The 25,587-nt window shown below is 41.4% G+C and overlaps 1 long non-coding RNA gene across 2 annotated transcripts in view; it reads left to right on the top strand.

The window, feature by feature from the left end:
• Nucleotides 1–25,587, top strand: part of LOC307180924 — a 934,155-nt gene that overhangs the window by 229,089 nt on the left and 679,479 nt on the right. For both annotated transcript variants that reach the window (XR_013825801.1, XR_013825802.1), the window contains exon 2: nt 23,105–23,191. This is a non-coding gene — a long non-coding RNA (uncharacterized lncRNA). The remainder of the gene's footprint in view (nt 1–23,104; nt 23,192–25,587) is intronic.

Genomic DNA, 25,587 nt, shown 5'->3' with positions numbered 1-25,587 from the left:
ATCTTTTCTCTATCTTTTGTGTTTCATAGTTTTATCACAATGTGTCCAAGTTTCCTTGGTATACATCATACTTCCCAAAGCAGAGGATGCACACTTTTCATCACTTCTATCATCTTCTCAGCCATTATCTTTTTGAATATTGCTTCCACCATTTTCATAATTCTCTCTTTTGAGAACTTTAGTTAGGTATAGAAAGTCTTCCCATTATATCCTCTATATCTCTGACTTTGTTTCCTATTTTCCTGTTTTGTCTCTCTGTATTTTATTTTGGATATTTATTTCTGTTTAATTTTCTAGTTTACTTATTCTCTTCAGCTGTGTCTAATTGGTTTAACTCATCCACTGAGTTGTAATTTCAGTCACATTTTTAGTTCTAGATGTTATATTTTGTTTCTTTCCAAATCTGCCTGTTTTTATCTTGTAAGATTTTGATATCTTCTTAAGTCTTTGAGTCAGTAAGTATTTTCTTGTTTCTTCTAATTCTGGGCATGGTTTTGCTCTCACTGAATTTATTTTGTGTGAATTTTGAGGGGCCTGGTTAAGGATGCTTTCCTCCTGAGAAGAGAAGGTTTGCTTTTCCTAGGTGTAAAGAGTTGTTAACAACCTGAGATCTTTTTAACTTAATTTCTTAGTTTGGGGTATCCTGAGGCTGGTATATATATAAACCCCAGACATAATTGAGGGAAGTTCTATTGTTACTAATCCTAGTAGAGATAATTTATTAATACCTTGAGCTATAGCAGAATGAGGCAGTTTTTCTCCTGGGTTACCATTGCCATCAGGCAGATTTTTTGTTGTTGTTGTTGTTGCGGTACGTGGGCCTCTCACTGTTGGGGCCTCTTCCGTTGTGGAGCACAGGCTCCAGACGCGCAGGCTCAGCAGCCATGGCTCACGGGCCCAGCCACTCCACGGCATGTGGGATCTTCCTGGACCAGGGCACGAACCCGCGTCCCCTGTATCGGCAGGCGGACTCTCAACCACTGCGCCACCAGGGAAGCCCGGAAAGATTTTTTTTAAACTGTCTCCTCAGAAAAGGGAAACAAAAGCAAAAATAAACAAATGGGACTATATCAAACTAAAACGATTCTTTACAGCAAATGAAAACATCAACAAAATAGACAGCCTGCCAATCTGCAGAAAGTATTTGCACATCATATATTCGATAAGGGATTGATATCCAAAATATATAAGGAACTCATATAACTTAACAAAAAAACCCCATACAATCCAATTTTTAAAAATTGGCAGAGCAGCTGAATAGACATTTTTCCAAAGAAGACATGCAGATGGCCAATAGGCACATGAAAAGTTGCTCAACCTTGCTAATTATCAGGGAAATGCAAATCAAAACCACACTGAGATATCACCTCAAGCCTGTTATACTGGCTGTTATCAAAAAGACAGCAAATAATAAGTGTTGGTGCGGATATGGAGAAAAAGGCACCCTTCTACACTGTTGGTGGGAATGTAAATTGGTGCAGCCACTATGGAAAACAGTATGGAGGTCCCTGAAAAAATTAAGAATAGAACTACCATAGGGTCCAATAATTCTACTTCTGGGTATTAATCCGAAGAATATGAAAATACTAATTCAAAAAGATAGATGTACTCCTATGTTCATCACAGTAATATTTACAATAGCCACAATGTGGAAACAACCTAAGTGCCCATCAGTGGATTAATGGATAAAGAGGATGTGCTACATATATATACAATGGAATCCTCATGCATAAAAATATATGAAATCTTGCCATTAGCAACATGGATGAATCTTGGTGGTGCTATGCTGAGTGAACTAAGTCAGATGGAGAAAGACAAATACTGTATGATTTCACTCATATGGAATATAAAAATAATAAATGAACCAATAGAACCAGACAAAAACAAACGTAGATAAAAAGAATAGAGTAGTATTTACCAGAGGGGAAGGGTGTGGAGGGTGAAATGGATAAAGGAGGTCAACTGTATGGTGATGGATGGAAACTAAATTTTTGATATAGAGAATGCTGTAGTGTATTCAAGTAGAAATATAATGTTTACATGATACATAATGTTATAAACCAATGCTAATTAAAACTAATTTAAAAAGAGAAAGGATGTTTTGGAAGATGAGAAATTTTCTTCTGAAATGGCCCTTAGAGCTCTGTACTAGACCTGGGATGGAAGTACCCAGGGTGGAAATTTGTTTTCTTCAGTATTTCTCTCTGGAATGCTTACTTTTGTGTGTCTGTGTCTTTCTCATTGGTCTAGGTTAATAAGGAATATTGTATACATTTGAAAATACTTACAAGAGTATGGACTTCTTTGGAGTAGAACAAGTATGGGGAAAAAACGTATTTTTCCTAATTTCAAAATATGGCTTCTTTTTATTATGTATCTTTTTATTCTTTATAGTTTTACTTTTTGTCTTAGTTCTGTAAGAAAAGAGACTACATAAAAGGAAGCTCATATCAGCAACCATAAACAAGTCCTGAGAAACCCAAACTATGATAACTAGAAACATCTGTGTCAGTATTTCAGAGACTATGAAAACAGGCCAGGGTTCTTTCAGAAAGCTATATTCTTTCAGAAAGCTATATGAGCTATATGGTACCAGGTACTGTGATGTGCATATATATATATTTTTTTTGTTGTTGTTGTTTGTTTGTTTGGCATTGAAAAACTCTATCATTGCTTGTGAGATTTCATGACAGCTCTCTTCCCTCCACAAAACCTGTGAGTAGGAAAAGCATGGCCTCTGAATGGTTAGTACCTGTTACTGTCCTGGCACTCTTATGTAGATCTAGGTGTTCTGTTCAACGTCAAATAATTTCTCAGAACACCAGCATCAAACCAGGTCACTCTGTGATCATGAGAGAGGAAAACAAAACAAGACTACTTTGTAAGCATGTCTGACCACAGGCAAAAATAAGAACCTTTTCCGAACCACAGAAACGATCAAATGTCTCCCTACCCTGGTGAAGAGGAGTGACTGCTACTTCTTCACCAATTCATTTTTAGGCCCACTGCATTCCTTGTGCCTCCTACATAAAAATTACTGAGTTCCACTCATAAAATCACTGCTGTTTCCCGAGAGAACTTAATCCAGAGCATGACCCTGCGTACTTAAACCGTCTCCAGAGTCACCCAACACAAGCCCAAATTCTGTAACGTGTTCCTTTCACTGAAACACCCCCATTGTCCCCCATGATGTTCTGTGCCCTCCTTGCAATAAACCAATACATCTAAGTTCGTTCCATGACAGGTGTGTTTCTGGTAGTCTTTGGCTGCAAGGTATTGACTCCTAGGTTACATAGTATTGAATTTTTCCCCCAATTCAGACAGATTTTGTAAGTTTTATTAAAACGTCTCAGGCTTTCAGAGCAGTGGTTTCAAAAGGGGACATTCAAGGGACATTCCCTTCCGTTGTATTCACAGATGATGTACAGAGGTATGAGACTGTGGCAGTACTCTATCTGCAAAAAAAAAAAAGTTAGACTTGGACTGAATATTTCAGTAGGATTTAATGATACTCTGTTGGTGACATTCTGAAGTGATATTGATTCTTTAGTCTGATTTCCTGTTAGCATCACAGCAGTATTCACACTGGTTATTGACTTTCATCCATACCCATCCTTACCTCACTTCCAAAGAACTGGGACAACCAGTGTACAATCAACTAGCTTCCTGTAAAGTAGGAGAGAAATTAGAATTACACATTTGCTTTCTAAATTCTGAGTAGCATAATCTCATGGGTCATGTGAAACCAGTTTGAGGTAAATTTGGAATGTAACAAAATATGATTTGTGAGCCTTTCAGAGGAAGAAGGAAGTTTGGTGTGCTGAGAGGCAAAGGGGCTTGGGGAAGTCTGGGTTTATTTCCTACCCTGAGAGCATTCGGCCTGGATTTGTGAAAATGTTAAGAATGATGAATGAGCTGTAAATAGAAGATTTCTCTGACCGTGAGCCATAAACAGCCATAAATGGATTAGACTGAACAGCTGGGAGCAAAATCATGGGCATCATGCAGGCACACAGGACCGGCTGTGGAATGGAACCAGCGTCCCACCCTATTGATTAGCTGTTCCATGGACCATAATAAAACTATCATGGTTAATTGCTAGAAAGAGGCGCACACCCAGAAAAGGCAAGTTAAGGTGTCAGCCCTCCAGTTTATTGCTCAAAGGCGACATAATTTGTGTTTCATTATAGGGCTTTCACTGCAGGATCTATAGGGTTCAATGAAACCCCCTTCCCCCATGCACACACACACTTTTCATGGGCAAAGGAACATTTGATTACATTTTGTTGCCTTCTAGTTATGGATCAATGACTTTTCTAGCCAGGCCTCTTCTAATTTCCAAGCATTCCGAGGAAAAAGCCCAGATTTTTACAGTGTAGTGCAGCCTGGGTAATACTGAAGGGTATTTTTGAATATCAGGCTACCAATTTTCTCTACCAGGGCAGCTTGGACTTCTTTAATTTTTACACATTTTTACTGACACAGAAGCCATAAGAGGAACAATGTCAGAAACCATATAGTTATGAAGGGGAGATGAGGTCTTCTTCATTGTTGGTATTTATACCCAGAGGAACATGACAAGTGTTTGATAAGGGACTCTAAGGAGTTTCTCCTCCGTTTAAAACTTGCAGCATGTAGGCTAGAGAATGTTTTGGTTTATGTCATATAATGTTATAGGAAGGGCTAGTGGGCTGTTGAGATTTGTGTTCTATTATAGCCACCCTGTTTGAAAAGTTAATACATCTTTTGAGGCTTTATTATAATAGGAAGTACGAGGACTGTTGGCTATTTCCCTTTAATACTTTCACCCTAGAATGAAGTGTATGTGTCTGTACTCGGATCATAGATTCCATGTGTAGGGCTTCCCTGGTGGCGCAGTGGTTAAGTATCTGCCTGCCAATGCAGGGGACACGGGTTTGAGCCCTGGTCCGGGAAGATCCCACAGGCCATGAAGCAGCTAAGCCTGTGCACCGCAACTACTGAGCCCGCGCACCTAGAACCCGTGCTCCGCAGCAAGAGAAGCCACCGCAATGAGAAGCTCGTGCACCACAACGAAGAGTAGCCGCAACTGGAGAAAGCCCGCGCACCACAACAAAGACCTAACACGGCCAAAAATATATAAATAAAATAGATTCCACATGTCGTTGGCACTGACATGAAATGTGACATGAAGGGAACCTGTTTGCAGATACGATGCTTGTCTACACCTGGCATTCTGCCATATTTTGGAATACACTTTTCTATCTGCTATATTCCTGAAATTCCACACTTGGCGGCCAGAAGCACCTTCAATTTTATTGGTTCCTGTGTGCAATCATTGATATCTTTGACCACGGTTTTTTTTGTTGTTGTCTGTCTGTTTTTGCATTAGGGGCACAGGAGAGAAGTTGTTGGCTTGTGGAGTATAAGTTTTCTGAACACAGCGACCCAGTCTGCCCGGCATTCTGATTTACAGCTCTGTCCTTGTTGGCGCCCTACTCTCACAATTGTACCGTGAATGTGGGCTTAAATACAAAAATCTGTTGTTCATTCAGGCTTAATATGTGTTTATTGAGCACCTAGTATGTGGCAGACAGCTAGACACTGACAGACAGTGACACATGATTGGACTCAGCCACTTTTAGTCTTATTTAAGGTGCTGATGTCACCATCACACATTTTCTTTTTTCCAGAGTTCCATGATGTATGCACCCATTAGGGTTTTATTGTTTTAGGTTTTGTGAAAGAAAATAGCCTCGGTAAAAAAACAAAAGAAAAAGACCACAAGTGCCTGCACCCATTAACACCAGAGGGTTGGGGCAGTTTGCAGATGTAACATCCTCAGGGACAGAGCTCTTGATAAATTTGGAGTCAGTAGCTCTCTCCTTCAAAGAAACCCTTGGAAGAGCCAAGCCCCTAAAAAAATAATTCCCCTGGACCAGTGGATACCTAGCTCTTTGATAAGAAGTACATTTATAAAAAGGAACGAAATTGGGTCATTTGTAGAGATGTGGATGGACCTAGAGAGTGTCAAAGAGAGTGAAGTAAGAAAGAGAAAAACAAATATCGTATATTAACGCATATATGTGGAACCTAGAAAAATGGTACGGATGAACCGGTTTGCAGGGCAGAAATAAAGACACAGATGTAGAGAACAAACTTATGGACACCAAGGGGGGAAAGTGGCGGGGGCGATGGTGGTGGTGGGATGAATTGGGAGATTGGGATTGACATGTATACACTATTGATACTATGTATAAAATAGACAGCTGATGGGAACATACTGTGTAGCACAAGGAACTCTACTTAAGGCACTGTGGTGACCTAAATAGGAAGGAAATTGAAAAAAAAGGAGTATATGTATAGCTGATTCATTTTGTTGTGCAGTAGAAACCAACACAACATTGTAAAGCAACTATACCCCAATAAAAATTAATTAGAAAACAAAGAAGTAAAGTTAGTTGTTGAACTGCCTCTCCTGAGCAGCTCTTGGAGGTTTACCTCTCTCTGATCAGATCTGTAGTGGGTGGAATTGTGTCCCTCAAAGAGATACTTCCAAGTCCTTCCCTCCAGTACCTGTGAATGTGACCTTATTTGAAAATAAGGTCTCTGTGGCTGTAATTAAGGAGTTTGGGATGAGAGCATCCTGGATTTAGGGTTAGCCCTAAGTCTAATAACTGGTATTCTTATAAGAGAAAAATTTGAAATATGGAGGAAAAGGCTATGTGAAGGTGGGGAACATGATGTAACTACAGACCAAGGAGGGCAAAGGAATGTTGACAGCAACCAGAAGCTAGGAGAGAGGCAAGGAATAGATACTCTTTCAGAGCCTCCAGAAGGAACCAACCATGCTAACACCTTGGTCTGTGAACTATGAGAGAATAAATTGCTGTCATTTTAAACCATCAATCTGTGGTAACGTGTTATGCCAGCCCTAGGAAACGAATACAGACTCCCACTCTTTATTCTATGCAGCGTTCCCCTGGAATGTATTGGCTATAAGTAGAGATGGTTTATTGCCCTCGGTCAGTTGACTCTTATTAGTTTTCTCCTGTGCTGAAGAAATCTGATGCCATTTTCTTACACTCTAAACTCTACTGGCAACCTGATCGTTATACAGTTTTTATTGGATACAAGTGTATCACAATGATTTTTGTTCCCTCGTAACTGCTCTTTTTAAATTTCAGAAACCTAGAGTACCATACATTCTGGGTATGATATCACCCATCTCAACTGCCTTTCCTCATCCATATATACCATCTGTAGACAGGTGTTTTCCTTGCAGTTTTACCAGGAGCTCCTCTTTTTTTAAATATATTTTTCTAGACTTCAGATATTAGTCTAGAAATCCTTCCTTCTAGCTGACTCACTAGTCTTGGAATCGGTAAGTCAAGATCTAAATCTTCTTTCTCATGCGGGCTTTGATTTTTTGTTGTAAGAAGTTCTTTCTCTCGGGGCCCTTTGATGACCTCTCCTTTTCTGGGGCACAGATTAGAGAGAGAAAAATCGTTTATAGTTAATGAGTGTACCTTTTCTCTTTGTCATGGCCTTTCTTATTTATGTGTTTCCCAGCCAAGTCTGGCTTCATTGCCAGAAGGTCTCAGATGTCTGTCTTTTGTTTCTCACCTTAACTTAGCATGCTCTCAGTTCAATAGAGCGCAAGAATCGGTTCTAGGGAATGACCATTTGGGTCCAAATTTCGGTACACATTGCTGACATGTGGCATGAAGTGAAAGGTTCCCTCCCGAGTATTCTTCCCACTGTTCCCTTCTAGCCGGTGTGTGCTGACCTCCAGGGCTGGGAATGGAGGCACATGTGTTTATGGTTAATTGTCATTCATGTACTTTTCCCAGACTCTTCCTTCGAATTTAAGTCTTATCCTGTCAGACTCTTCTTTTAATGGAAATGGACTCTTATCCACCCCACCTCCAGCATCCAGAGACTCATGGGCAAGTCTTATCTTGAGCATTTTCACATAAACTGATAGGAATGCACTAGACCCCTTCTATGACATTACTGTATAGGAAATGCGTTAGGGGATTTAGAGAGAGTTTATGCCCAGCCAGCCAAGGCCCGTCAACAAGAGTGATGTAACAGGTTTAAATAATCTTTTCAGTCTGTGATTTGAGACTGAAATATTGAAAGGTATATTTTGATCAGAATACAGAGGACCCTAAAAACCAGGCAGGGGAATTTAGAAATAATATGATAGGATAAATGTATTCATTTATTTCTACTATATATCCTGCCCAATCCTTTCCCATAAGAATATAGGTAAACATATAACAGGGCAGTAAAAATAAATTTTGGAAGAGAGATCAAGGGATAGTCAGAACTGCTTCTCCCTTCTGCTGTAACCCTTTCCTTAGCAATTGTTGTCTTGCACCTCTGTGTTATTGCCATCTATAGCCTGGACCACCATCCCATCGGACATATTATATGTTTACTTATTTTATTTATTTATCTATTTATTTATTTATGGCTGCATTGGGTCTTAGTTGATGCACATGGGCTTTCTCTAGTTGCGGTGAGCGGGGGCCACTCTTCACTGCGGTGCGCAGGTTTCTCATTGCGGTGGCTTCTCTTGTTGCGGAGCACGGGCTCTAGGCGTGTGGGCTTCAGTAGCTGCAGCATGTGGGCTCAGTAGTTGTGGCTCACAGGCTGTAGAGCGCAGGCTCAGTAGTTGTGGCACACAGGCTTAGTTGCTCCGTGGCCTGTGGGATCTTCCCAGACCAGGGCTCGAACCCATCTCCCCTGCGTTGGCAGGCGGATTCTTAACCCCTGCGCCACCAGGGAAGTCCCCAGCTTGTTTGTTTTTTTATCTCACTCTCCTAATTAGGATGTGAGTTACATTAGAGTCAGTATTTTGGTCTGTTTTGTTCTCTGTGCTATCCTCAGTGTCTAGAATGGTTCTGGGTAATAGTAGATGTCTAATAAATACTTGTTCTTGAATAAATGACTGTACTAGGAACCAGGAAGGGAATTGCTCTAGATTATTGTGTCGTCACAAAATAAAATAATCTGAAGGTAGTAATAGCAGTGATGGTGGCTAGAGCAGGTGAAGCTTTGAAGGGGGTTCTTGAAGTAATTCTGTCCTTTTATGAGGTGAGAAGAGCCTGGTCCAGGATGGTAGCAAGAATAAATGGTGAGAAAAAGGAGAATCTAGAATCCATGGTGTGATCCCCCCCTTGTTTTCTGCAGAATTACTCCAACTTTCAGTGTCCTTCCTGCACAGAGGGATACAAGAGAAGGTGGGCAGAACTAGCTCAGAATGGTTTCCACAACCTGCCTACTGGCAGTATGCTGAGCAAGGTGTTCTTTTGTGAGTCTTTTCAGGACTGAAAATCTAATGCTGTGCTTTCACCATCTCCAGCTTCCAAGGAGTGCGTGCTTCCCTGAAGTAGAAGGGATTCTAAGAGCAGTACTGACTGAGACAAGTAGGGTATAAATAAAGTTGGATGAGTGTGCTTGTGGCGCAGTTGGAAGACTGGGCATTAGTGTTTGTACAGCTGACACTTGGGGGCAGTAGTTTGGAGACATGCCTCCCTCCTCTCTCTTACTAGCTGACGAGAGGTGGTAAACCGTGCAGCAAACGGGACCCTTGTGGGCAGGCTAAAGGGAACAGTTGGGGATTTTGCCAGAAGGCTCATGAGAAACATATCGGTCCATTTCCAGCTGGGAGCCATGATGCTGTTGAATTTTCTTGTTCTCATTTCAGACTGCTACCTTGGAGTTGATGTTCCTGAGTTAGAGCAAGGGGTTTTCCTGGAATTGGTGTTACCTACCTTTACTTCTCCTCAGGAGCAAATTCTCACCTTTTGAAAGACTGTTTTCCACATGCCTCCTGAGTTGCTGATAATTGTTATTAATGGGATCTTGATCATTCTCCCTGGCTGACCTACAGAGCAAAAGAATAAAAGTCTTAAGGAAGTGGAGTTAATAACTCCATTGCAATGGATCATAGAGATAAGCCAGTAATTGCAAGGTCAGATGGGCACACACAGATAGATTGTTAGCTGGTTATACTGTAATGAAGGAGCAGACCTTTTACATAAGTTTATGAATAATGTTTCTCATAAAGACAGGAGATTGATTATTCCAGGAAAGCTTCCTCCTGAACCTGAGACCATCAGCAATCACAATAATGAAATATTAATAGCAAATTTGAGAATCTATCAGGAGTAAATTTCATAACCCACTCTAATGAGCTTCTCGTTTCTAATTTTGGAGGGGAGCTAAATGACATATTACTGAAGGCAGTAACAGAAGAATGTGTTTTGCATTGGGGGCCAAATCAAGATTATTTCATCATGAAGAATAGATTTGAAGAGGTGGAGGGTGGGAGAGAACAATAGGAAGTTCAGATGATTCTCCTTTTATCATATTTACTGCTGTTTCCCTGTGAAATATTATTTTTTTCCCATATAGAAATGATTGCATTAGTTAATGTCATTTTAGGGAAAAATAGTCTTGGATGTCTTTCTTTTTTTCTTTTCCTGTAAGCAAGTATATAATTATACCTTTATATTATAAGAGCTTGAAGAATCATGTTTTTTGGTTTCCTAGCAACCATAGGAACTCTGGGTTTTTCAGCTGGTGATCAAAACTAGAATCCTTAACATAGAAGTAAAAGAAGATGCTTATGAGTAAAAATAGTGCATATAGTAATTTTGAAAGATGACCAGAAAAAAAAATGATCCCATTGATATATCTTTATTTTTCGGATTGATAGATGACTAAATGGGTAGAACCCAGCAGAAATCCAATTTTCAGCTGATATATTTAGTGTCCACACTCAGCTTATCTTCTTTGTGGTTTTAATTACTCATATTGAGATATCTGAATGTACCTGCAGTTCATAATTACATTTTTTTCAGGTATAAAAAAGGATGGATGGCATGTCACTTTAATACAAATCAGAAGAACAGAATTTAGGACTAGTGTATATGTTGCTGCCTTCATATACGGTGATATTCGTGGTATTTCATCACTTTGCCCTCTACAGTGAGCCTAGACTCACATCGGCTGCTCCGTTTCTCAGTCTCATTTGTGATCAAATACAGTCATCAAAAGGCAGTTGGGGAAATTCCTTGGCGGTCCAGTGGTTAGGACTCTGTGCTTTCACTGCCGAGGTCCTGGGTTCAATCCCTGGTCAGGGAACTAAGATCCCACAAGCTGCAAGGTATGCCCCCCCCCCCAAAAAAAGGCAGTGGGTAATGGGGTTTTTTTAATGTTTATTTATTTATTTATTTTCTTGTCAGTCATCCATTTTATACACATCAGTGTATACATGTCAGTCCCAATCTCCCAATTGGGAATGTTTTAAAATTAGATTGTGGTGATGGTTGCACAGCTGTGTGAATATACTAAAAACCACTGAACTGTATACTTTAAAAGGGAGAATTTTATGCTATGTGAACTCTATCTCAGTAATGCTGTTATCTTTTTTTTTTTCTTAGAGCAGTTGGGTCCCCCCACCCCTGCAATCCTTGTTCCCCTCTCTGTTGCTCAGCACAGCCTCCAGAAGTAGCAGCATCTTCTGACTGGCCTCATGGGCACTCTCAGACCCCACATAAAACCTAAGATTGCCAAAAAGAGGTACAATACATTCAGCTGATAACAGTCTACAACTTCTGTCAAAGTTAAGCCTAACTGGAAGAAATTGAGAGGCATGGGTAGTAGGATGAGTTTGAGATGCAATGGTCAGATCTGGACGTCCAGCACTGGGTATAGAACCAACATGAAAACTGAGCATAGGCTGCCCTGAGGCTTCTGGAAGTCTCTGTGCACAAAGTCAAGAAACTGGGATCACTGATGATATCCAACAAGTCTTCCTGTGGGGAAGTTGCAGAGGGGTTCTTCCAAAAAAACTCAAAGTCATTGTGTGAGGAGCAGTGTATCTGGCCATTAGGTTCACTACAGCAAATGCCAGACAGTGGATTGAGGAAAATGAATAGCAACTCTCATTGCATAACTTGCTTATGTTATATAGATGGACTGTAAATTCCCAAATATGACAGATCGTCAGTGTAGGATCAGGATTATAATTTGTGACCACAAAGCTGAGTAAGATTGTTTTATGCAGTGATTAAAGTCAGAAGTTGGTGGACCCCTGGTTTTTGTCCTTTACATATTGTAGTTCCCATATTCATAAATGTTCTTTCCTGTTTACTCCCAACAGGCCAACTAGTACTACTTTCAAAATACCTTTTAAAAAATTTCTGTGATTTCTGGATTGATCCTAATTGCCAGTGTGATCATCTGAATGAGGTTAATTGAATCAGAGTAACCAAATCTCACAATTACCAACCCATTGTTATTCAACTGAATATTTTGTAATTGCCTAATTAGTGCAACATAGGATGGTAGTCCTTTGGAGAATTTAGAGCTGAGCAAGATAGGATTCCTGACATAAAAGCAAAGTTTCTAGATGATTTTACTAGAAAGCAGAATCGAATAATACAAAGTAAAGGAGGTAAACCATAACTTGGGATTTCAAAGAATCACAGCTAGTTGAGAAATGTTTGAAAAAAATATATAGCATTTCTGGTTAATCTTGAAAGATAGGTTATAATTTGCCAGATGCTGGTAAGGTAGAGAAAAGTTTCTCTAGAGACAAAGGGAGCAGCAAACACAAAGACACACAAGTGGGAAAGAAGAGTGAGATTCGCTAAATGCAACTGGATATTTTTAAATGATTGATTAGTTGGCGGTAAGCACGTGATATACGGGAAATATTGTATTCACAGTATAGAAGATCTAAAGGGATATAAAATTCTATGCTTGAATCAAGCCAGGTCTCCAGAAGGCTGTATATCAAGAGATCTCTGTTTTCTTAGTGTCTCACTGGAGCCACCCCTTCTACCCAATTTGCGTTTTAATGTTCTGGCCTCTGCTGTTTTCAAAGTATGTGATAAGAAACAGCTAAAGGAAAGCTGGAGAAGTACTGACAAGTATATCATTCTGTATACAACTCGCTGCCTCTTATGAACCCCATAAGAGCAATTTATTTGGAACTGAATTCTAGAGAAAAATTTGTTTCACCTGAAAAACTTGTGTGAGTTATTTGTTTTGAGAATTAAATCCACCTTCCTTTTTTGTTTTGACTGCCAGAAAGTTCGTATCTAAACTTGAGGTTTAATTACAGCAAGTATATTTTGCTTTATGGTCTACATAGAATGTTATTTTAAAATTCATTAATTCAACACATGTTTATTGAGTACCTACTGTATGCCCAGTGCTAAGTATACAGTGGTGAATGAAACAGATATAAACCCTGCCCTCAAGGAGCTTATAGTCAAGTGGGAGAGTCAGACAATAAATAGGTAAATCAACAAATTAATATGTGTAATTTGTATTTGTTTTGGTCCCGATTCCCTTTTTTTAAAAAAATTATTCATTCATTTATTTATTTTTGGTTGCATTGGGTCTTTGTTGCTGTGCGCGGGCTGTCTCTAGTTGCGGCGAGTGGGGGCTACTCTTCATTGCGGTGTGCGGGCTTCTCAGTGCAGTGGCTTCTCTTATTGTGGAGCACGGGCTCTAGATGCCTGGGCTTCAGTAGTTGTGGCACGCGGGCTCAGTAGTTGTGGCTCGCGTGCTCTAGAGCGCAGGCTCAGTAGTTGCGGCGCACGGGCTTAGTTGCTCCATGGCCTGTGGGATCTTCCCGGACCAGGGCTCGAACCCATGTCCCCTGCATTGGCAGGCGGATTCTTAACCACTGCTCCACCAGGGAAGTCCCCGATTCCCTTTTTATATTTATCATTAACTTACTAAGTGTGTTCTTATTGTAAACTCCTTTGTGGAATTAGATAGAGCATAAATAAATGTATAAATAAATAACATTAAAATGTTGCATTGGGAAAATACTTCATTTTTTTTTTTTATTTTTTGCGGTACGCGGGCCTCTCACTGTTGTGGCCTCTCCCGTCGCGGAGCACAGGCTCCGGACGTGCAGGCCCAGTGGCCATGGCTCACGGGCCCAGCTGCTCTGCGGCACGTGGGATCCTCCCGGACCGGGGCATGAACCCGTGTCCCCTGCATCGGCAGGCGGACTCCCAACCACTGCGCCACCAGGGAAGCCCAATACTTCATCTTTTAAGTGAAGTTTTAAGTGAATGGACTCAATTTAGGGGGATTTTTTTTTCTTGAACTAGCAGGTGCATAGCTAAATCAGCTGATAAAATGGAATTTCCAAAGTTAAGAACTTCTGTTTTTAAAGCAGTAGAGAACAGAGAAAAGCTATTTCTTCATGTACGCTGTCAACTCTTGAGGCAATCCCTGGAAGAGAACCACAGACAAAAGAATAATTTCACACTATAAGGTCTAGTCCCATTACGACATTTTCTACATAAGTGATTTCTATGCTTCTGCCAATGGTACACTCGTTACAATCAAGTCCTGGATAAAGGATTCGCCCAGTCCTCTTGAATCATTAAAATATGCGTAGCAAAAGTGTTCTTCAAAACAGATATACAATCAGGTGTACAAATCACATTTTTTAAAGGTTCTCTTCAGTCATAAGCTAAAATGAGCATGGTTATGACCAGGGATTCACATTTAAAAGAAGTATTTTTGTGAGGCTGTAGTGGGTAAACTGAAACAAAGTAGACCTGGCTTCTACCCTGTGGGACTTACCACTTAGTGGGGGGCAAAATCCAGAGAAGTAGACACCCAGAAAGTAGAGTATGGTAAGTACTCAGGAGAGCTATAAGCAAAAAACTACAGTAGTGGCACAGAGCAAGGAAATGTTAAGTCTCACTGGATGGATCAGGTAAATTTTATGAAGAGGTAGCATTTGACCTGGACCTTGGAAAATGATTTCATTTTGGTAAACATAGCATGTGGGGAAGGGCATTAGGAGTAGAGGGAACAGCAGGAACAAAGGAAGGAAGGTATAAAAGTTTAAGCACTGTCGGGTAGTCCAGGGTTTTTAGAATAGAGACTGATAGAAGGATGCCATGGGATATAAAGGGTGCCGATTTTGATGGATCAGAATAACTGAGGACCTTGAATGTGGTGCTAGGGAGTTTGGAGTTTGAGAGGAAATAATAAATACTCTTAATAAAGAAATAAATAATGGCCATTTAAGAAATATGGGGCCTCCCTATAGATATCATGTCAGTCTAATCCATTATCAGTATCTTTATCGGGTTGCTGTTTTGGTGTTAGCTCAGTGAGAGAATAAAATACAAAAGCCACAAAAGGAGAGACTCAAATCTCCTGAAACTTGGGGCAACTAAGTACTTAGCAGTTGTGACGAAGTGCTGGTTTGCAGGAGGGGGCCTAGATTTAGAGTGCAAGGTGTTTGGAAATACACACGGTATGTTTGGATGCCTTCAGCCTATAGCCTTGGAGATTTAAAGATAATACACACGTGTATAGAAGAGCCAGGAAGGATTGTAAGAAGCTGTGGTGAAAGTAGAAATGTACAACCCCAGAGAAATAAAGAAGACTGTACATTATGTTGGAATGCCTGGCCATCCTGGTGGGAGCTCCTGATAAAATTTTGTGTGATGGGGCTTCCCTGGTGGCGCACTGGTTGAGAGTCCGCCTGCCGATGCAGGGGACACGGGTTCGTGCCCCGGTCCGGGAGGATCCCACATGTTGCAGAGCGGCTGGGTCCGTGAGCCATGGCCGCTGAGCCTGCGCGTCCGGAGCCTGTGCTCCGCAACAGGAGAGGCCACAGCAGGGAGAGGCCCGTGTACTGCAAAAAAAAAAAAAAAAAAAATTGCGTCCTCATGAGGGCTCTGAACAAGTTTTGTCTTGTTTTGTTTTTACCAGGGCTGACTGAGCCTGATCTTGGCAGTCCTGTATCAGGAGCTAGTATGAACCTTGTACAGTTGCCCATAGAATGTAATGGGGGAGGCCCTGAAAGGCCAACTTTATAAAACCTATCATTCTCCGTGTGCATCCTGGTCAGAAAGAGGCTAGTCAGCTAGTCACGTGCTCCATTCAAGGGCAAGTTCCCAGTGGGAGTAACTCATGCTTCTGTCGCAGTAGTTTTCAGATCTTTATTAACAGTGACACCCTTCTGAACAAAATTACTCTGCACCTGAATATATATCAAATGGACAAAAGTGGGGCTTTTTCAGTTGAAGCAGGGGAGTGCTCAGCCCACCTACTCATATGAGCCACTCTGTGAAACCAGAGTTCTGAGGAAAACAGACGCCTTCCGGACACCTGGAAAGGTCACTGGGAAGGAATATGATGTCCAGTGAGAGGGAAAGTTTTGGAATTTTGGTCTAGTAGGATAGGGTCAACCGTGATGGGAGAGTCAGTGTGAACCCTGAGAAATCAGAGGCAGCAGGGAGCTACCCACACCCGGCGGAGTGGATGGGAGAGGAGGTAACGATTGATGAGGGTCTGGTACAAGTGCTGAAGGTGTCAGGGGCCACTGTGGGACCTGACGTTACAATTTCCCCATAGCTCAGAAGCTTCTGTTTCGTTATGTTCCATCTTCATCCTGTACCCTGCCTGCCCGCCCCCAACCATTGCCCAATCCACTAAATTTTTTTTCTGCTGACTTCATTTCTCACCTCTTTACCCCAACCCTGAAAATATCCTCAACTTCTTTGACAGCAGGAAGCCTGAGTGCTTCCTGAAAATTCACAGTTTAATACCCTTCCCTCTTTACCTCGGGTTGTATCGTTATTACTTCTCCATCTTCAATTACCCTTCCTCATAGGGCTGCTTTATTGTTTCCCTCATTATGTAGACATCTCTGTTTCCAGGCTCTATTGGGAACATATCTTCGGGTGAATTAAAACCATTTATCTGTCCCTTGGCCCTTGTTATCCTGCATGTGTCACCTGCCTTCTTTAAAACCTTATTTTGTGGCGTCTCTGATTAGCACTTAGAACCTACTTAGCATTACCTGTGCAGAGGACATTTGGGAGGAAGGATGGTTATGATTCACTTGTGTGGCAACTGAGGGGCCCCTTGTTTTCCTTCCTGCCTTCATTCTGACCAAATGCCTCAGGCTCAGCCTTGATGTGGGGTGACAGGTTCCATTGAGATTCTCTTCCGCTCTCACTTTTCGCTCTTCAGCAAGGATTTTCATATCTCTGCAGGGGCTGCTGTCTTGCCCTTGAAATTTCCCATACTCTGGATGCAGGGGACTTGGCCCTGGGTCAGAACCCTCCCCCTGCAGTAATGTATACTATTAAACAAATGGCACTGAGAGCAATGTTCTCTCCCCAAGTCAAAATGCTCCCTTTTAGGTAAAATTTGAGCCTGCTGCTGGCAGTTAGGAGCCAGAATGGCAAAGGGAAATACAATGTAAAAGCAATATGAGCTTGAATGAAATTATGATAAGTGTCAGATGGCATCATTACCAGCATCCCCATAGGCAAGCATTAGGGAAGCTCTGTCATATAATGCTGAAACAGAATTCCAGTAGTGGAAGGAGCAGTAGCGTTCCAAACTGGAGTGTGAAATAAACACATTAACTCTTTGAGGTCCTTTGGGAGCCACAGATGTGGAATGAGTGGCCACAATTTGTATGTTGATTAGATGAATGAATGAATAAAGCTCTGGGATATTATATATTTCTAGAATATTAATATTATATATTAATGACTTTTTATATATATAGTGTGTGTGTGCATGTGTGTGTGTGTGTTTTCTCTTTGAATCTTAAGAAAGGCAGGTATATTAATGTCCCTTTTATTTTCAATAATCAGAGAATCAGGTGCTACACACAAATGAATTTCCAGATAACTGAAACTGTACTCATTTGAAATGTGAAACTGGTTTTATTTTTTTTATTAAAATTTTTTTTTATTTTTTAAAATAAATTTATTTATTTTTGGCTGCATTGGGTCTTCGTTGCTGCGCAGAGGCTCTTCTCTAGTTGTGGCGAGCGGGGGCTGCTCTTCGTTGCAGTGCGCGGGCTCCTCATTGCGGTGGCTTCTCTTGTTGTGGAGCACGGGCTCTAGGCACGCAAGCTTCAGTAGTTGTGGCACACGGGCTCAGTAGTTGTGGCTCGCGGGCTTAGTTGCTCTGCAGCATGTGGGATCTTCCTGAACCAGGGCTCGAACCCGTGTCCCCTGCATTGGCAGGTGGATTCTCAACCACTGCGCCACCAGGGAAGCCCCTGAAACTGGTTTTAACGTGACCACTTTGGGGAGATAATTTTCCCAATTTAGAAATTAGATTAATGTTACCCTACTTTATTAAACTGCATACACCAAATCTATACTGCTTCTTGATTGTTCAGTTTACCATTTTCAGTATTATGGTATTTTCTTTTTATTGGGAAAGACTTTATTAAGAAAGTGGCATTTGTATCTGGGATTTGTGTGATGGTTAGAAATTTGCCACACATGGAAGATGATAGGCAATACAGGTAGAAGGGATAACATGATCAACAACACAGAAGAATGGAAATGTATATCTTGTTTAGAGAAGAGTGAGCAGTCTAATGTAAATAGGGTACAGGTATATATAACCCCTAACATAGCTAGGGGATGAGATACCAGTGGAAGAAACCAGAAAGTTGTGATTAAATTGTATGAGACTTTGGAAGTCATTATAAAAAGTATGAATTTCAACCAACATACAATGGTGAGTTATCAAAGGCTTTTAAGCAGGGGAGTGATGTGTCCTCCTTGAGATCATATTTCTGTCTTTATGTCTATATCAGAACCTGCATTAAGGAATGGTTGGAGAGATGCTTAATAACCCTGCAGCTTCCTTCAGTCCTTCCCCTGATGGCCATTTCCGCCACCCAATGAAACAGACTATGCAAATATCAATAGTTTCAAGCCACTTTCCAACCAGATTATTGTCCCCACATCCCTCCAAAATAGAAATTCTGAAGTTACCTCTGCTCTGTGTTTATATCTCCATGTATCTCAGTATCGAAAAAGTGTTTACTACATGCCAGGCATTGCATTCTTCTGTACTTTATATACATTTTCCCATTTTAATTATTCAACAGTCCCATGAAGATGACGCTATTGTTATCTCCCCATTTGAAAGAGGAGGAAATTGAGGCTCAGAGAAGTTAAATAAGTCATCAGTGGTCACAAGGCTAGTAGGTGGCAGAGCCAGTACTCAAGTCTGTCTGACTCCAAAGCCCATGCTGTCTTGCAGCTCTGGCTAAAGGTGACATGGACTTCAGGCATTGGTAGTGGGGCCAGAGAAGAGGGGTGAAATTTGAGATTATGTAGGAAGAAAGAATTAATGTTCTTTCAAAATATCCAGAAATTCATTAAAGCAGTTCTGGTAGGACTGTGTTATGAACCTTTGGTGATACTTATTTTTGCACAGAAAGCATTTAGAAAAAAAGCACCTGTTGAAGTCATTCAGTTGAGAGGTTGTTTTGAAAGTACTAGGAAGAAATTGGCTATTATGTGACTTCATTCAGCGTGTGTGTGTGTGTGTGTGTAGCCAGTGTAGTCAGCCACTATTATTACTTACTGTGTGTATCCAACAGTAATGAGACATACATTATTTTAAAAACTATTTTGTTCATGAGAAGGTATTTTATTTTAAATATAGCAGTGTGTATATGTCAATCCTAAACTCCTAATCTATCCCTCCCCTCCCTTCCCCCCTGGTACCATAAGTTCGTTCTCTAAGTCTGTGAGTCTGTTTCTGTTTTGTAAATAAGCTCATTTATTGTTTAAATTACTAATTAATTCATTGTCACCCATCTCTATTTGTCTTACTCTGTAAGTTTGTGGTCCTCTTTTTTCCTTATCAAACCTCATATGTTTCCAGATGTTAGTGTTTCCAGAATTCTTTCATACACATTTTTCTATTTGAATTGTACATAGTCATGTAAATAAACTAGGCACAGAAGACATTTAATGGCTTTCCCAAGGCAACGTAGATAATTAATGGTTGAGCCAGACTAGAAGTTGTAGTTCCTGACTTCTCCTTCAGTGTTCTCTACTTATCCATAGTCACCGTGTTATCCCCAGCACAGTATGTGGACATAGCCATTGCTCACTCCATGTTTGTCCAATGGAGAAATGAATAAATAGGTAGACGAATAAATAGTAACTAATATTAGCATTGAGTTATGAAAGAATTGGTGTTAAATTGCTGGTAATTAATGATTCCCAATGGCTGCTCAAAATCAATCCTTTATTTTAATGACACACTAAGGATAATTCAAATGAACCATTGTAGTTAACCTCGCTGAGGGTAAACTAGAGCTCTACTGATTTTGCAGTAGCTTCCAGGGATCCTGGTGGTGGTGGTTAAAAGTCATTCTTTTGATAAAAAGTAATTACATTTGGTTACCTAAGAAGGGTGATTTGTGGTCTAGAAAGAACCGTAGATCAGAGAAGTTAGGTTCAAATCCCTGCTCTGCATTTATTAAACATTCTGACCTTAGGGAAAGTATATAACATTCTGAACCCCAATTTGTACATTGATAAGATAAGGATAATAATATAGGCATCCATAGGGTTGCTGTGAAAAGCAATTGAGAAAATATACATGTGGATTTTCTTTGTGAACTATAATGTACTATTCAAATGCTATTTGGGGATTTTGTTATTATTTGATGTTTTAGATAAGATGAAAGAATGTTCAGTAACAGCTACATTGCCAAGGAAACCGTATAACTCCAGTCAGAGAGGTACTGCTGCAAAGATGACCAGCCAACATTCCATTGTGTTCTGACAAAGAAAAATTTGGAAATAAGTAATGACTCATTGTTACCAGGCTTACAAAAGGGAATGTTTCTGTAAGGCAGACATCTCTTTTTTAAATTCGCGGTTAGGGGCATTGCTTGAAATGGCTCTGTGGTGAGCTGATTGAATGTGGATTTCTGGGAGGATGACCCATTTTCCACTTAGGTATCACTTTCTGAAATATGACGGCTTTGTCTGAAAAGCTCTGAAGGAGTTTGGCTGTGATATATCTAACTTCCTTACATGTGTGAAAATCCACAGCAGTCAAGTCCAAGTGCCAGTAGAAATGTATTTGTGTTGAATTTTTCCGTTGTGCCGGATTGCCCACATGCACCCTATTGGAAAACAAACTCACCATCTTCTATCCCAAACCAGCTCCTTCTCTTGGTTTTCTCATGACTTTATCCAGCAGTCTGCCAGGGGCATCTTGATTCTGTCTTTCTCTTCTTCCCTAGTCACCGAGTCTGGTGACTGTCATTTGACAATGTCTTGTTTGTAGATTTCCTCCTTTCAGTAGTCACCGCTTCATGCCCTCATTGTCTATATGCCTCCAGCCTCTGTCACCTCAGTGCAGCCTGTCGTCCCTCCAGATGAGTCTGCCTAAACCACTTATCAAGGCCACAGTCTGTCCCAGACCTTCCTGTGGACTTGAGTCAGTCTTTTTCTCATGCTTTCGAAGCCACCCACTGTGGCTTTATTCAGAAATTCCCTTGCCTTGGGAAGCATCTTCCTTTCTCTTATCCCTCCCCAGCAATACCCCGTTCTTTCATGGTGCAGCTTGATAAACATGTCCTCATGTATGAAGCTTGGAGGCTTATGTCCCAGGCTCAGATCATGGCTTTACCACTCCAGGATGAGTTCTCTCATGTGTTCTATGACCTTGGGCATGTTATCTATCCTCTTAGGACCTCAGTTTCCTAACCTGGAAAATGGTGACAGCTCTGTGCTGTAGGTACTGTTATTCCTGTGAGGAGGAAATAAGCTGTAATGCATGAAAGACTTACCACATGCCTGGCATATAGTAATCGCCCAACATAAGGTAGCTGTTTTCACTGTGATTACCTCTAACAGAGAAGAGGGAACTCCCCTCTGAATTTTTTTTTTTTTTTTTTTTTTTTTGCGGTACGTGGGCCTCTCACTGCCGTGGCTTCTCCCGCTGCGGAGCACAGGCTCCGGACACGCAGGCTCAGCAGCCATGGCTCACGGGCCCAGCCGCTCCGCGGCATGCGGGATCCTCCCGGACGGGGGCACGAACTCGTGTCCCCTGCATCGGCAGGCGGACTCTCAACCACTGCGCCACCAGGGAAGCCCACCCCTCTGAATTTTGAAAGAACTGTGTACCACTCTCAGGGGATTTATCTCATACTGGTTTGTAAATATTTTTTCATGTGTTCCCTCCTTAAGGACTCCTTGGGGTTGGGGAACTATGTGGTATTTCTGTGTGAAGCGCCTGCGTGGCAGGCATTCAGTAACTGTTTGCCGAAGGTGTGGGGTGGTCCTGGGAAACTGGCCAGGGTCCTGCGCAGTCTCCTTCCTCTGCCTTGTTTCAGGAATAAGCAAGTGTGTGCTCTGCATGAGAGGAGTCTAGGTTTCTTACAGCCCTCCTGTTAGCCCCACTAGTTTTCAAAGTAGCTAAGGGAGAGCCTCTTCCCGGGCCTGAGTGCCCAATATGTGGCTTGAACTACTCACTCTCTAGGGAGGATTGCTGCCCTTGTCATCCCCACCGCCCCCATTCTGGGTCCCCTCCCAGGGGCACAGGTCCAGAGCTGATTGCTTCTCTCCCCTTGTCATCTGCTTGATTCCCTGTGGGTCTTTCTTATAGCTTTGGTTGTGTACAAAAATCTTTCTGCCAGTCTCCAGTTAGTCTTCAGGGAGAATTATTCTACATATAGATGTCTTTTGGAAGTGTTCGGGGGGTGGGGGTGAACTCTGCATCCTCCTACTGTGTCATCTTGGTCTCCCCTGGAATGAAGGATACTTTAAAGAAGGAGGCCGTCACCCCTCCTTTTCAGTATGTGTGATAATGGCATTGTATGCAATGAAATTAGACATATATTCCCAGCATGGTTGCAAAAGAATGGGGAAAGACCGTGGCTTTTTGTATGTGAAAAAAATCATATTGTAAACGCATTCAGACAACTCTTTAATAATTCTTACTGAGCTAGCATTGGTTGAGAATCTGGTCCCCAGGCCAGTTAATACTACTGTGTTCTACTCTTTTTTTTCCTACATCTTTATTGGGGTATAAATGCTTTACAATGTTGTGTTAGTTTCTGCTGTACAACAAAGTGAGTGAATCAGCTGTATGTATACATATATCCCCTGTCCTGTTAACATGCTTCAGATTTCTTAGAAGTTTTTCATTCTTATCATGTTTGTTCACATGATAGAAATAACTAACATAAAATAGAAAATAATTGCATATTTAGTTGAATATTTTAGATAATCTGAGGTCCCTATGCTTTTTTCCTCTTCAGGATGGTCTGACTTAACTCTCCAGAGAAGTGCGCAAATCCTGGCCTGTTTCCTGAGCATTTTCTGAAACGGCGAGAGAGGATGTTAAAGTAAGTGCCCTCCTCCTTGCCCCTGCCCCAGCTGTGTATAATGGGGAAGGGGTGGAGATCACCCCATGACATGATTGGAGAGCATTCTCACTCTCTAGGCTCAGAGGCCGTGTTGATGATGGTGATGCTTGGAGGCCAGGAGGGAGGAATTACGTGAGAAGGGGGTAGAAAAGTGACAAGGCCAGTGAATCTCAAGGAGCCTCACCACAGTGCCTTGCACGACTAGATGAGCTGTCCTCCGAGTCCCTTTCTTTTTCTCCGGGCCCACACTTCATCCAGAGCCCAGATGGCGGGCACTCTGTTGATCTACGTGCATGTGAGAAAATCTCACTCATCTTATTAGAGTACCATTATTTCTAATGCGAGGGAAGTGGTGATGTTCAAATAAGCAGGTTTGGGAAATTCAGGTGAGGGATTGAGTTGAGGGAGTACAGTAATAGGTAGTACTCTTGAATGAGAAGAGAAAGATGACTTAAATCATGTGGCCTGCTTTCACCTGTCTGGAATTTGAGTCGGTTGCCAATGTCAGTGACCATACCCTCACAGAAGGCCCTACCTGTATTATTCTCTTGGCCTAATGTTCGGCACACAGTGGGTGCTTGATATTGATTGCTGACTGCCTGGTCAATTTCACCAGAAGGCAGTTCTGTGATCTGAGCTTCTATTGTAACCAGCTACAATGGGTTTGATTCTCTCTGGAATAGTGGCTGCAATCAATGTGTGAACTGATGGTGTACCCTCCTCCTGAGATAAAATTGATGACAACCATGCTGTGTTCCAGGGAAAAGTGAATGCAGGGAAAGCCACTGAACTATGGTATTTTTCCCTCAAGTGCTTCTTTACACATGAATTAACCAGGAAAGATGGTACCTAAAAAGAAAGTCATCCACTGATGCCCAGTGAAAAGCATTATATCGTGGAACTGTTTCAAACTCTTTAGTTCTTTTTGTTGTTGTTAAGAAGAATGAAATCCTGACAAATGAGAGGGAATGCAGTTGGGTTTGTCCCAGTTTTATGTAGAGTATCAAATTAGGTTTTGAGTATTTGCAGAGCGACAGCTCAAGATTGATGGCTGGAAATGTGATAATCCATAAACGTGACCCAGCACAATATTGTCCTAATTTGCTTTGTGATGATTAATTCAACTATTTTCTGCTTTCGTGGCAGTGAATATACAGTGTGGTACAAATAATGCCCTGTAAACAAATTCTGAGCTTCTTTAATCTTTGCAAATATCTTAAGTTGACCTTTTCTCTGAGTGTCCTTTAGTAGGTTCTAGGATAGAGCACAGAAGCGTGTATGGAAAGCCATGGAAGGAGGAAGACTCCAATCAAAGAGGATAATGGTCCACTGGACCCAGTGTTCATTCCAGGAGTTCCATTTTTCTGTGATAATTTAGATGCAGTTTTGATGGTTTGTTGATAGTTTCTCCTTGGCCACAACGACTGCAATACTAGAAGTGAAATTCCACTATAGTGAAATATATTCAATCTTCCCATGTTTGATCTGACTCTGAAATTTTATTCCAGCAAATATAAGCAGTAACGATATCAACAGAAGAAGTTTGGATTGCTAGCTTGGCTGTGGTCTCGAATATCATCTAGGATATATGCTCACTTATTAGGCTTCACAACCTCTCTCAGAGCAGTGGTTTGGAGCACGACCACACTGAAAAGCTAAGAAAGCCAGCCTTAAACCTTCTCCTCACACATAGACACACAGAATGTTGCTCACAACTTAACAGAGATTACAGATCTTTTAAAATTTAGACATCAGAGGTCCATGTTAGAGGATCTCCATCATAGAAAGAAGCCAGAGGAGAGTAGTGGCAGTTTAATTACAGCCAAAGTGATTTTAAAACATTAAAAGTATTTTGCTAAAATAGAAGTGATAGGCTTCCCTGGTGGCGCAGTGGTTGGGAGTCCGCCTGCCGATGCAGGGGACGCGGGTTCGTGCCCTGGCCCGGGAAGATCCCACGTGGCGCGGGGCGGCTGGGCCTGTGAGGCATGGCCGCTGAGCCTGCGCGTCCGGAGCCTGTGCTCTGCAGCGGGAGAGGCCACAGCAAGTGAGAGGCCCGCGTACCGCAAAAAAAAAAAAAAAAAAAAAAAAAAAAAAACTAAAATAGAAGTGATAAACTCTGAGATAATGCAGCCAGAGGAGCAGTCACCATATAGGAATCTCTTCCTTCCCCCACCCCTGCCCCATGTTTCTTAGTTTAGCAGCCAATGTTCTATTTCAGTATTTTAGGACTCTCCTGTTTTATGAGCATCCTATTAATTAGCCGTGTGGTTTCTATAAAATTGTTCCCATAGTATTGGTGGTAGCTATTTGTGGCTGCCAGAAACCCCGGACTTTTATGAAATATCCTTACACAAAGAAAGGGCAACATAATAAGT

This window comes from Stenella coeruleoalba, assembly GCF_951394435.1.
Source record: "Stenella coeruleoalba genome assembly, chromosome: X".
In the NCBI taxonomy this organism is placed as follows: Eukaryota; Metazoa; Chordata; class Mammalia; order Artiodactyla; family Delphinidae; genus Stenella; species Stenella coeruleoalba.
The sequence above is the reverse complement of the archived record's forward strand: the minus strand, read 5'-3'. Positions and strand labels throughout refer to the sequence as shown.